Source organism: Microcaecilia unicolor, chromosome 8, assembly GCF_901765095.1.
Source record: "Microcaecilia unicolor chromosome 8, aMicUni1.1, whole genome shotgun sequence".
In the NCBI taxonomy this organism is placed as follows: Eukaryota; Metazoa; Chordata; class Amphibia; order Gymnophiona; family Siphonopidae; genus Microcaecilia; species Microcaecilia unicolor.
The window spans coordinates 215,878,211-215,892,140 of NC_044038.1; the positions used below are offsets into that span (position 1 = coordinate 215,878,211).

Consider the following 13,930-nt stretch of genomic DNA (forward strand, 5'->3'; position numbering starts at 1 on the left):
CATCTTTATTAGTTGTTCAATTGAATCTGTTTTCCTATCAAGTTGTTTGGAGGAGTTTTCTTTTCTTTTTTTAATTTAGTTTTTATTATAAACTGCTATGACATTTTTTTAATGAAAGGCAATATAGCAGATCTGAATAAACATAAACACTGGAGAGTCTGAAAGACTGAATAATAGGAACTGTAATGACAAACATTTTTTGAAAGAGCTAAATAATAAAAGCATGAAAGATTTTTGCAGGATGGATTTTTTTTTCCATTTGTACTCTGTGCATCTTGTGAAGATGAGCATAAAATATCCCTCACTTTGTTCTCATCTAGAATTTTTTGCATGCCAAGGGGCGATCCTGTAACCCTTGGCTTGTTTGGGAACATGATAGAGTGAGCCCTGCCTGGGTAGCAGGTCATTAGGGGAGTGACTGGAGGACCTGGGAGGAGCTCAGAGGAAAAGATTTGTCCCTGGTTCTGCATCCTGATAGAGTAATTTTGTCCTTAGTTGCCTGAGTTCTGAGCTACCTATAGCCCCCCTGCCAGGTGACCCTTTGGAATTAATTGGGGGGGGGGGGGGGGTCCTGTACTGCTGTAACTAGCGGATTGAAGCTATAGACAGTAAGCTGTTACATTGCATCAACCATTTGAGGAGCCAGAAACTCGGCGATTGGGGAGTCCAGCCCTAACTGGGACTTGAATGGAGTGTGGTCTACCCCTGGCTGAACCATGACAACATATGTCCACAAATACCAAAATCAGATAGTGTATTAAGTAAAAGCTGATGGTCAATGGTGTCAAAAGCAGATGCAATATCTAGTGTAAACACAAAAGCATATATTCTGCTCCATACCAATTCTTAGCTCATCAAGCATAGACAGCAATAAAAACTCTACACTCTACATTTTGAAAATCATCCAACAGATGTCTTTCTTCCACAAAATCTATCAGTTGAAGTAATGTTGCCTTCTCAATATCTTTAGCTAAAAATGGCAAAACAGTTATTGGTAAAAAATTATTTAACACTGCTGCATCAAACGATGGCTTTTTCAACAATGGTTTAACAGTCACCTGTTTAAGAGAATCCACTAAAGACCCTTCTTGCAAAGATTTATTTACCAAGGTCTTCAAAAAATGGATCTAATTGATCTCTGGTAGGTGATAAACATTTCACAATATCCGCTATCACTTTCTCATCCACTACAGAGAAACTATTCACTACAGAAAAACTACTCCAAACAGTATCAACTTGCTCCTACACCGGTAATAACAAATCTGATTTAACAGTTTCAATACAAAGTGTATCAACATAAAGGTTCCGATACAGCCATTCTGCATATACATGGGGATCTAAATTTTGAGCCAATTCATCCGTCTCCTCATTAACTAAAAACTTTACAGTATGAAACCTCTTGGTTTTAATCTTGTCTTTAAAATATGCATTTCTTACTTCTTCACAAAACCCTCTATAGTCAACCAGTTTAATCATATATGACTCAGTCATCATTGTCTTTGGTCTTCTTCCAGATTTGCTCTGATGATCTTAATTCTCTCCTAACTTGCTTTAAAACTTGTGTATGCCAGCATCAAGAATCAGTTGGACTTTTAGCTTTAACCATCTGTATTGGAGCCACAAAATCTAATGACTGTCAAAGGGTAGACCCAATAATAATCAACCATACAATCTTGACTCATATCAACAGCAGATAGTAATTTCTTAGAAAAACAATCTTTCAGATATTCCAACTCAAATTTAGGTCTAATAGACAATGTTTTAAAATCATTCTCATTCCTACAATTCAAATCATTCAACAAAAAATTAAACACAACTAATGAATGATTAGACCAAGTAATCTCTTGAACAACTGGTGAAGCAACCAAAGCCTGAAATAAATTTCCATTACATCCCATAGATCAATCCAGAGATGAGTGTGTTATGCCCCCTACCAGCAGGTGGAGATAGAGAATGCCAGAGCTCTGCCATAAAGGATACTATGTAGCAGCCTCACTTTCAGTATTCTGTCTGTCTCAGTATGTGGATGGATATCTCCTGTGCAGCTCTGGTTTGGTGCTGACTCCTGGTCTGTTCCCTGAGACTTAGTTGAGCTGCGGGCTTTTTGGCATGGCTCTGCCTGTCTCTTGAGGTACACCTGGTGGGGCCAGGTCCCTCCCCCTAACCTTTGCCCACTACTGTGGTTTTTTTGGACCTGTGTTCTTCACCTGCCACATGTCATGGTTTCTTCTGCCTCTTGAAAAAAAAAAAACAGACAGGAATTTACCACCTTTTCTTTAATGAATGAGCCTCTGCTATGCAGGTTGGTTTGGCACCTTTTCTTCAGTGCATTTGTCTCTGCTATGCAAGTTTGTATACTGCTGTAGCTGGCATGGTTTCTCTTTGCTCTGCCTCTCTATGCACACTATTATGCCTGTTAATGCTGGCCAGTTTAGGGCTGTGTCTCTGCTGCATGCACTTGTAAGCTTATACCTGCTCTGTATGGTTTTCCCTGCCTGGTCTTGCGGCCTTGGGTTTTTCTTTGGCCGTTTTGGATCGAGGCCTTTCCATATTGGTCAGCATGAACCTTGGAGGTGGCAGGCTTCGCACCAGTCTCGCGAGCATGTCTGCCATTTTGACATTAGGATCAAAGCGAGTCTTCTCTCCGCATTGCGGGGCTATTTTCCACCAGGCCGGTTCGACACAGTGCCCCTTCAAGCAGAGGCAGGAATCTCTCTTCTAACTCTGCCTTTTTTGTTTGTTGATGTTCTGTGGCTTCGTGGTTTGCTTTTGGGCCAGCAGTGGTAACGACTTGGACTTGCGTCTTGTTTCCCCGCGTTTTTTGTGATGGACTTCTTTCTTCCCGTGCTCGTAAAATAAATAAATTAAGAAAAAAAGAAGTTGTTTTGGATATGGTCTGGAGTCAGTGCTTGATTTCTTGGGCTTATGCAGTTGCCTGTACTAGCCTGTTACCTTTGTGAGTTGGGCATTCAGCTCTGGGGAAGATTCTGCCTGGCAGTCTCCTTGCTACCTGCTGTGGCAGTGTTCTCACGTTCTAGGGCGCTTTAGCATCAGCCGCTTGTAGCATTTTATTGTCCTGCCACCTTTTTGGGCGTGGATGGTGCACTGCTCCCTGCAGAGGCATGGCCTCCTTGTTTAGGCTTCTTGTTTAGGCTTCTCACTTGGTCGGATGCTCCCTGTCAATGGAGCATCTCTGTCCTTTGTGGGTGTCCCATCTGTCCTTTTTGGTGGTATTTGATACTGTCTCTCCCTCTCCAGGAGACAGGGACCCAGGGCTCCCTTCTGAGGAGGTGGTTGCCCCCCGCTTTTTTGATTCAGCTGCAGCAGGGTTCGAGCCATTCATCTCTGTGCTGGGAGTTTTTTGTTTGGTGGCTCCCACTTGGTGCTCCTGGTGCAGCTCTCTCATCCTACAGAAGTTTTGGCCCTCTTGCTTCTGGAGGTTTTCCCAGTCCTTTGCACCTATGGTATGGCTCCTTTGTGGTGCCCAGTTTCTCATCACTTCTGGAGGTTTCTCTTTCACCTGTTATCTGGGTCTTAGTGGCTTGGCCCTTGTTTATCTGCGGGTCGGGTTGATCCGCCTACGATCAGTCTTCTCTCCACTTGAGCAGCTGCAGAGGGACTACCCTGGACCCTTCCGTGGAGGTCGTCTGCTGCACCAGTCCATGTTGTTTCAGTTGTTTGCTGCCTTTCTCCGATAAACCTGTTGGGGGAGCCCTTGACAGGCATTCGGACCTCAGCCTTATCTAGGACAATTGGGATATCTTAGCGGTCTCTGGCCATCCCCCTGGTCTACCTCATGTGTGAGGTCTGACTCAGCCTCTGCTCATAGTGCCTGGCCCCGGCTCTGTCTGTTGGACTTAGCCTAGCTCTAGATCTGGACTTCATGCTTGGTTTGGCTTCGGCTTTCCAGTGTGGCCTCTGCCCGGCTATGTTTAGCAAGCCGGGCCATTCTTGAGCTGGTGGCTGGGCCTAACCCTGTCCACTGGACTCACCTTTGCTCCAGCTTTGACTGTCTGGCAAGGCCTACCATCAGCTCTGTTCATCGGCTCTGGCTAGTTCTGGCCCCAACTGTTGATCCTGACCTCGCTCTGGAACTGGCCATCTAGTCTGGCCCAGTGCCAGCTCCAGCTGTCGTCTCGCCTTCTGCCGGTACTGACCATCGGGTTTTGCCTGAATTGGTTCTGGCCGTTGACCCTCGCCTTCCTTTGATCCCTACTGTCGAGCCTGGATTCACTCATCTCCGGCTCTGGCCATCATGTCTCGCCTTGTTCAAACTTCAACAGTTGTGTCTTGCCTTCCCTTGGCTCTGGCCTTCAAGCTTTGTCAGGCTCAGACTCTGACTGTCTAGCCTGGCCTAGCTCCGGTTCCATCTGGGGAGCCTTGCTTAGCTATGGTTCTAACTATGGAGCATTACCTAGTCCAGATTCACTTGGCTTATCTCCGCCTTCGGCCGTAGATCTTTGATTAGCTCCAGCTTCGGCTGTAGAGCCTGGCTTACCTCCAACTTTGGCTGTAGAGCCTGGCTTAGCTCCGGCTTCGGCCGTAGAGCCTGGCTTAGCTCCGGCTTCGGCCGTAGAGCCTGGCTTAGCTTTGACTTTATCCGTAGAGCCCTTGCTTAGCTCCTTGCTTAGTTCTGGCTTCAGCCGTAGAGTGTGATTACCTCCGGCTTTGGCTGTACAGCTTTGTTTACCTCCAGCTTTAGCCATAGAGCCTGGCTTTCCTACGGCTTCAGCCGTAGAGCTTGGCTTACCCCCGGCCATCCGCAGAGCCTTGCTTAGCTCCGGCTTTGACTATAGAGCCTTGCCTAACTCCAGCTCAGGCTGTTGAGCTTGTTTAGCTCTGGCTTTGGCCGTAGAGCCTTGCCTAACTCTGGCTTTGGCCATGGAGTCATGCCTACTTCCGGCTCCAGCCGGAGAGCCTTGCCTAGCTCCAGCTCTGACCGGGGAGCCTTGACTAGCTCAGGCTGTGGTCAAAGGGCCTTGCCTAGTTCTGGATCTGGCCGGACGGCCTGACATCTTCTGGCTCTGGTTGTAAGGCCTTGCCTGGCTCTGGTGTGGGCTGTAGGGCCTTGCTTAGTTCCAGCTCGGGCCAGAGAGCAGTGCTTAGTTCTGGCTCAGGCCATCGAGCCTTGCCTGGCCACATTCCGGACGTCCAGCCTCACTTGGTTCCGGCTCCAGCTGTCAAGCCGGGCTTATGTCTGGCTTCAGACATCGGGCGTGTACTTGTTCCATGGTTGTTTATCAAGCCTGGCTTGGTTCTGCTGCCTCTGGCTCTGGTTAGCATTCATTATCCTGGGCAGGCCGCAGTGGACTTTCTGCTTTTGGTCCAGGCGGGGGGTTCGTCATGGTCCTTTTTCCTACAGGGGATTTTTCCCTGTCTTGTTACTGGGTTCCTTGGTGGACCGGGTCTTGTTATCCTTGGTTGAGGAAGGATGCATGTCCTTGCCTTGCAGTGTAGCTGTTCTTTGGCTCTTGGCCTTACGTTCCTTGCTGGGGAACACCAGGGTGCTGCAAGCCTGTGGCGGGTTTTTCTGGGCTGCCTTCCTATTTGAGGCATGGTGGGGTTTGGCCAGTTACTGGGGACCAGGCTGCCGTCAGCCTCTGCTTCCCATTGGGCTTCTGTTCTCGAGCTCTGCTCTTTCATGGCCATGTTCTTGGTATGCTTGTATGTGCTGCCTCTGTTTCCGTGGTTCTTGATTTGCATAGCGTTTTCCTCATTTGGTTGGATGTTTTGGTTACTCCTTCCCTCACTGGGGTGCTATTTGATGCTGTGTTTGCCTTATGCTGTTCTGTGTTGGCTGGTGGCTCTTCCTTAGCAGCACTGCCCACAGATGTTCACTGTTGGCCTGGAGGCCGAGGCCTTTGGGGCGACGTACATGTTTTCTGAAATTACTGTGTCCCACCCTAATTGTGGACTGCTTTGGTACATCCCACTCATCTCTGGATTTATCTGTGGGACGTAATGGAAGGAAAAATTATGCTTCTTAACTGATAATTTTCTTTCCTTTAGTCCCAACAGATCAATCCAGAGGTCCGCTCTTGATTCCATTGCAACATGGTGTTGGGCTTCCATATTGCCTTCTTGACGCCTTGTGTTTCAGGCCAATTCCAGAAGTTGTTTTAGAGGATGGATGATACAGGAGAAAGACTGCGGTCGCTAACTGCAGTTGCAGACAGTTCTTCCCTTCCATGTGTTTTTTCTTCATGGGCTCATGGTTTCCTTACTGCTTTGGTATCGAACATACTGAAAGTGAGGCTGCTGAACAGTATCCTTTATGGCAGAGCTCTGGCGTTCTCTCTATCTCCACCTGCTGGTAGGGGGATATAATCCACTCGTCTCTGGATTGATCTGTTGGGACTAAAGGAAAGAAAATTATCAGTTAAGAAGCATAATTTTTCCTTGGTGACAACAAAGACTAAATCTAATATACGACCAACAGTATGTGTTGACTTCTTCACTACCTATTTAAACAAAAATTGCTCTAAATTCATATACCAAACTCATTGTTGTTGTAACTCTTCAACAGGTACGTCCCCTGGGAAATTGAAATCACTCAGAATACATACTTTATGAAAATCAATTAACAAAGAGCCTAAAAAATTCTAGAAATGGTGAACAATCACCCATTATACAGTGGGGGAAATAAGTATTTGATCCCTTGCTGATTTTGTAAGTTTGCCCACTGACAAAGACATGAGCAGCCCATAATTGAAGGGTAGGTTATTGGTAACAGTGAGAGATAGCACATCACAAATTAAATCCGGAAAATCACATTGTGGAAAGTATATGAATTTATTTGCATTCTGCAGAGGGAAATAAGTATTTAATCCCTCTGGCAAACAAGACCTAATACTTGGTGGCAAAACCCTTGTTGGCAAGCACAGCGGTCAGACGTCTTCTGTAGTTGATGATGAGGTTTGCACACATGTCAGGAGGAATTTTGGTCCACTCCTCTTTGCAGATCATCTCTAAATCATTAAGAGTTCTGGGCTGTCGCTTGGCAACTCGCAGCTTCAGCTCCCTCCATAAGTTTTCAATGGGATTAAGGTCTGGTGACTGGCTAGGCCACTCCATGACCCTAATGTGCTTCTTCCTGAGCCACTCCTTTGTTGCCTTGGCTGTATGTTTTGGGTCATTGTCGTGCTGGAAGACCCAGCCACGACCCATTTTTAAGGCCCTGGCGGAGGGAAGGAGGTTGTCACTCAGAATTGTACGGTACATGGCCCCATCCATTCTCCCATTGATGCGGTGAAGTAGTCCTGTGCCCTTAGCAGAGAAACACCCCCAAAACATAACATTTCCACCTCCATGCTTGACAGTGGGGACGGTGTTTCTTTGGGTCATAGGCAGCATTTCTCTTCCTCCAAACACGGCGAGTTGAGTTCATGCCAAAGAGCTCAATTTTTGTCTCATCTGACCACAGCACCTTCTCCCAATCACTCTCGGCATCATCCAGGTGTTCACTGGCAAACTTCAGACGGGCCGTCACATGTGCCTTCCGGAGCAGGGGGACCTTGCGGGCACTGCAGGATTGCAATCCGTTATGTCGTAATGTGTTACCAATGGTTTTCGTGGTGACAGTGGTCCCAGCTGCCTTGAGATCATTGACAAGTTCCCCCCTTGTAGTTGTAGGCTGATTTCTAACCTTCCTCATGATCAAGGATACCCCACGAGGTGAGATTTTGCGTGGAGCCCCAGATCTTTGTCGATTGACAGTCATTTTGTACTTCTTCCATTTTCTTACTATGGCACCAACAGTTGTCTCCTTCTCGCCCAGCGTCTTACTGATGGTTTTGTAGCCCATTCCAGCCTTGTGCAGGTGTATGATCTTGTCCCTGACATCCTTAGACAGCTCCTTGCTCTTGGCCATTTTGTAGAGGTTAGAGTCTGACTGATTCACTGAGTCTGTGGACAGGTGTCTTTCATACAGGTGACCATTGCCGACAGCTGTCTGTCATGCAGGTAACGAGTTGATTTGGAGCATCTACCTGGTCTGTAGGGGCCAGATCTCTTACTGGTTGGTGGGGGATCAAATACTTATTTCCCTCTGCAGAATGCAAATAAATTCATATACTTTCCACAATGTGATTTTCCGGATTTAATTTGTGATGTGCTATCTCTCACTGTTACCAATAACCTACCCTTCAATTATGGGCTGCTCATGTCTTTGTCAGTGGGCAAACTTACAAAATCAGCAAGGGATCAAATACTTATTTCCCCCACTGTAAGTACATAAGTACATAAGTAATGCCACACTGGGAAAAGACCAAGGGTCCATCGAGCCCAGCATCCTGTCCACGACAGCGGCCAATCCAGGCCAAGGGCACCTGACAAGCTTCCCAAACGTACAAACATTCTATACATGTTATTCCTGGAATTGTGGATTTTTCCCAAGTCCATTTAGTAGTGGTTTATGGACTTGTCCTTTAGGAAACCGTCTAACCCCTTTTTAAACTCTGCCAAGCTAACCGCCTTCACCACGTTCTCCGGCAACGAATTCCAGAGTTTAATTATGTGTTGGGTGAAGAAATATTTTCTCCGATTTGTTTTAAAATTACTACCCTGTAGTTTCATCGCATGCCCCCTAGTCCTAGTATTTTTGGAAAGCTTGAACAGACGCTTCACATCCACCTGTTCCATTCCACTCATTATTTTATATACCTCTATCATGTCTCCCCTCAGCCGTCTCTTCTCCAAGCTGAAAAGCCCTAGCCTCCTTAGTCTTTCTTCATAGGGAAGTCGTCCCATCTCCGCTATCATTTTAGTTGCCCTTCGCTGCACCTTTTCCAATTCTACTATGTCTTTCTTGAGATGCGGCGACCAGAATTGATCACAATACTCAAGGTGCGGTAGCACTATGGAGCGATACAACGGCATTATATCATCCTCACACCTGTTTTCCATACCTTTCCTAATAATACCAACATTCTATTCGCTTTCCTAGCCACAGCAGCACACTGAGCAGAAGGTATCGACAACGACACCCAGATCCCTTTCTTGGTCCGTAACTCCTAATGTGGAACCTTGCATGACGTAGCTACAATTCGGGTTCTTTTTTCCCACATGCATCACCTTGCACTTGCTCACATTAAACGTCATCTGCCATTTAGCCGCCCAGTCTCCCAGTCTCGTAAGGTCCTCTTGCAATTTTTCACAATCCTGTCGCGAGTTAACAACTTTGAATAACTTTGTGTCATCAGCAAATTTAATTACCTCGCTAGTTACTCCCATCTCTAAATCATTTATAAATATATTAAAAAGCAGCGGTCCTAGCACAGACCCCTGTGCTACCCTTCTCCATTGTGAATACTGCCCATTTAACCCCACTCTCTGTTTCCTGTCCTTCAACCAGTTTTTAATCCACAATAGGACATTTCCTCCTATCTCATGACCCTCCAATTTCCTCTGTAGCCTTTCATGAGGTACCTTGTCAAACGCCTTTTGAAAATCCAGATACACAATATCAACCGGCTCCCCTTTGTCCACATGTTTGTTTACTCCTTCAAAGAATTGAAGTAAATTGGTCAGGCAAGATTTCCCCACACAAAAGCCGTGCTTGCTTGGTCTCAGTAATCCATGTCCTTGGATGTGCTCTGTAATTTTGTTTTTAATAATAACCTCTACCATTTTCCCCGGCACCGACGTCAGACTCACCGGTCTATAATTTCCCAGATCTCCCCTGGAACCTTTTTTGAAAATTGGCATTACATTGGTCACCCTCCAATCTTCCGGTACCACGCTCGATTTTAAGGATAAATTGCATATCACTAACAGTAGCTCCGCAAGCTCATTTTTCAGTTCTATCAGTACTCTAGGATGAATACCATCCGGTCCAGGAGATTTGCTACTCTTCAGTTTGCTGAACTGCCCCATTACGTCCTCCAGGTTTACCGTGAAGTCAGTAAGTTTCTCCGACTCGTCCGCTTGAAATACCATTTCCGACACCGATATCCCACCCAAATTTTCCTCGGTGAAGACCGAAGCAAAGAATTCATTCAATCTCTCCGCTAAGTCTTTGTCTTCCTTGATTGCCCCTTTTACCCCTCGGTCATCCAGCGGCCCAACCGATTCTTTTGCCGGCTTCCTGCTTTTAATATACCGAAAATTTTTACTATGTTTTTTCCCTGGTGGACAATAAAACAGACAAAAGCAGTAAATTTGCACTCTATCACTAAAAATTCAACAAAATCAGAATATTCTGCATGATGTAGTTTAAGAATCAAAGACTTCTTGAAAAAAATCAACCACCCCTCCTCCCCTCTTATCACCTATAAGCCCACTTCCATTTATAACCCTTAAGACAGCATTGCCTAACCACTGCTAAATCTGACTGGGGGAATCTGGGGGAAGGCCGACAGTCACTCAAAAGCGAATGGTTCGGAATAAGGTATCTTTCAAAGATATCACCAAAACAGGGAAGATAGGGTATCCCGATAGTGAGGTTTAAAAAAGACCATAGTAGATCAGGTGTCCTTAAATAAAAATAAAAATCAGAGATAAGATTGCAAATTAATACTGTCAAGTACTGAGCATGAAATGTGTATATGCGAATGCCAGAAGCCTAAGAAATAAGATGGGATAGTTAGAATATGTTGCACTAAATGAAAAATTAGATATAATAGGCATCTCTGACACCTGGAGGGGCATAATCGAACGGGGACAACCATCTCTAAGGGCGCCCATCTCTAAGGATGTCCCGGTGAAGGGGTGATGAAACCTGTATTATCGAAACAAGATGGGCGTCCATCTTTCGTTTCGATAATATGGTCGGGGACGCCCAAATCTCAATATTTAGGTCGACCTTAAAGATGGTCAACCTAAATGTTGAGATGGTCGACCTTAGAGATGGGCGACCCCGATTTTTGGCTATAATGGAAACCGAGGACGCCCATCTCAAAAATGACCAAATCCAATCCCTTTGGGTCATGGGAAGAGCCAGTATTCGTAGTGCACTGGTACCCCTGACGTGCCAGGACACCAACCGGGCACCCTAGGGGGCACTGCAGTGGACTTCACAAATTGCTCCCAGGTGCATAGCTCCCTTACCTTGGGTGCTGAGCCTCCCAAAACCCACTCCCCACAACTGTACACCACTACCATAGCCCTAAGGGGTGAAGGGGGTTACCTAGATGTGGGTACAGTGGGTTTCGGGTGGGTTTTGGAGGGCTCACATTTACCACCATGTGTAACAGGTAGGGGGGGGATGGGCCTGGGTCCGCCTGCCTGAAGTGCACTGCACCTACTAAAACTGCTCCAGGGACCTGCATACTGCTGTCATGGAGCTGGGTATGACATTGAGGCTGGCATAGAGGCTGGGAAAAATTTTTTTTAAGTTTTTTTTTTTTTTTAGGGTGGGAGGGGGTTGGTGACCACTGGGGGAGTAAGGGGAGGTCATCCTCGATTCCCTCCGGTGGTCATCTGGTCAGTTCAGGCACCTTTTCATGGCTTGGTCGCAAGAAAAAATGGACCAAGTAAAGTCAGCCAAGTGCTCGTCAGGGACGCCCTTCTTTTTTCCATCTTCTAATCACACCCCAATTCCGCCTTCACTACGGTGCCAACACGCCCCCGTGAACTTTGGTCGTCCCCGCGACGGAAAGCAGTTGAGGACGCCCAAAATCGGCTTTCGATTATGCCGATTTGGGCGACCCTGAAAGAAGGACGCCCATCTCCCGATTTGTGTTGGAAGATGGGCGCCCTTCTCTTTTGAAAATAAGCCTGCTGGTGGAAGGAGGATAACCAGTGGGACACTGTCATACCGGGGTACAAATTATATCATAGTGATAGGGTGGATCGAATTGGTGGAGGGGTAGCACTGTATGTTAAGGAAGGCCTAGAATCAAATAGACTGAAAATTCTGCAGGAAACAAAACACATCTTGGAATCCCTATGGATTGAAATTCTATGTATAAAGGGGAAAAGGATAGTGATAGGCGTGTACTCCATCCGCCTGGCCAGGATGAACAGACAGATGTAGAAATGTTAAAGGAAATTAGGGACGCTAACAAACTGGGCAACACAATAATAATGGGTTATTTCAATTACCGATATCAATATTGGAATTAGTAGAATATGAATCAACTATTAAAAAAAAATTCTACCCTATAAACCTCAGTATTGGAGGTGTAAAATCACAATTTTACATGAATATAATTGTGGAGAAAAAAAGACTTCAGAAGAGGAGTTCTCTGAATATTGAAAGGTTTGCCTTTAAAGAGACAACTCCATGGTTTCTGAAGTCTTTTTTTCTCCACAATTTTATTTCAATTACGCCCATATTGACTGGGTAAATGCAGGGCTTTTTTTGAGGGGGTACTTGGGGTACTGAGTACCGGCACCTTTTCCATTGTCTGTTAAAATTGACCCTTGGTCCCAAGTTTTAATGAAGAGCTCAGGTTCTACACAACAATTCTGCCTTGTCATAGATTCTGGGATTGGTTTCAGGGGGCTTGGCTATTGTGGGGTGGGTCCCCCAGTGATCACACCACCCCTGAAGGGTGGCCCGGCATTTTGAGTGCCGGCACCTATTTCACTAGAAAAAATGCACTGGGTAAATGTATCATCAGGGCATTCTAGGGAGCTAAAATTCCTTGACAAAATCAAGGACTGCTTTATGGAGCAGCTGGTACAGAAGCCGACAAGAGAAGGAAAAACTCTAGACCTAGTCCTTAGTGGAGCACATGATCTGGTGCGGGAAGTAATCGTGCTGGGGCCGCTTGATAACAGTGATCATAATATGATCCGATTTGATATTAGCTTTGGAGTAAGTATATGCAGGAAATCCAATACATTAGCATTTAACTTTCAAAAAGGAGACTGTGATAAAATGAGAAGAACGGTGAAAAAAAACTTAGAGAAACGGCTGCGAGGGTCAAAAATTTACATTAGGCGTGGACGCTGTTCAAAAATACCAAGCCAAATATATTCCGCATATTAAAAAAGGAGGAAGGAAGACCAAATGTCAGCCAGCATTGTTAAAAAGTGAGGTGAAGGAAGCTATTAGAGCTAAAAGAAAATCCTTCAGAAAATGGAAAAAGGAACCGACTGAAAATAATAAGAAACAGCATAAGGAATGTCAGGTCAAATGCAAATCGCTGATAAGGAAGGCAAAGAGGGACTTTGAAAAAAAGATTGTGTTGGAACAAAAACATATAGTAAAATTTTTTATAGGTATATTAAAAGCAGAAAGCTGGCAAAAGAATCGGTTGGACCACTAGATGACCGAGGGGTAAAAGGCAGGGCCGTGCCTAGGGTCTCTGGCGCCCCCCTGCAGTTGGCCTCTCCGGCGCCCCCCCCCCCCGAAAACGAGCGCTACACTACCCGCGCTCTTCTCCCCAGATCCTTTTTTTTGTTTAAATTTACCTCTCCGGCGCTTGCAGCGTTACTGAGAAGGAGGCGGCGCTCCCCGCCCCGACGTGTCTTGCCTTCGCTGTGTCCCCGCCTTCTTCTGACGTCAGAAATGACGTCAGAAGAAGGCGGAACCGAGCGAAGGGAAGACACGTCGGGGCGGCCGGGGGAGCGCCGCCTCCTTCTCACTTACGCTGCCGCGCGCCGGAGAGGTAAATTTAACCAAAAAAAAAGGATCTGGGGAGAAGAGGGCGAGGTAAGCATGGTGCGGCGGGGCGCCCCCCAGAGGATGGCGCCCTCCTGCCATGCTTACCTCGCTTACCGCATCGGCACGGCCCTGGTAAAAGGGGCACTCAGGGAAGACAAAGCCATAGCGGAGAGATTAAATGAATTCTTTGTTTTGGTCTTCACCGAGGAAGATTTAGGAGAGATACCAGTGCCAGAAATGGTATTCAAAGCTGACAAGTCAGAGAAACTGAATGAAATCTCTATAAACCTGGAAGATGTAATGGTGCAATTTGACCAATTGAAGAGTAGCAAATCGCCTGGACTGGATGGTATTCATCTCCGAGTACTGATAGAATTG

General features: G+C 46.1%; 1 protein-coding gene across 1 annotated transcript in view; it reads left to right on the forward strand.

Annotated features, from left to right (window-relative positions):
* The window catches only part of RIPOR3 (RIPOR family member 3), a 277,332-nt gene that overhangs the window by 70,020 nt on the left and 193,382 nt on the right, over positions 1–13,930 (forward strand).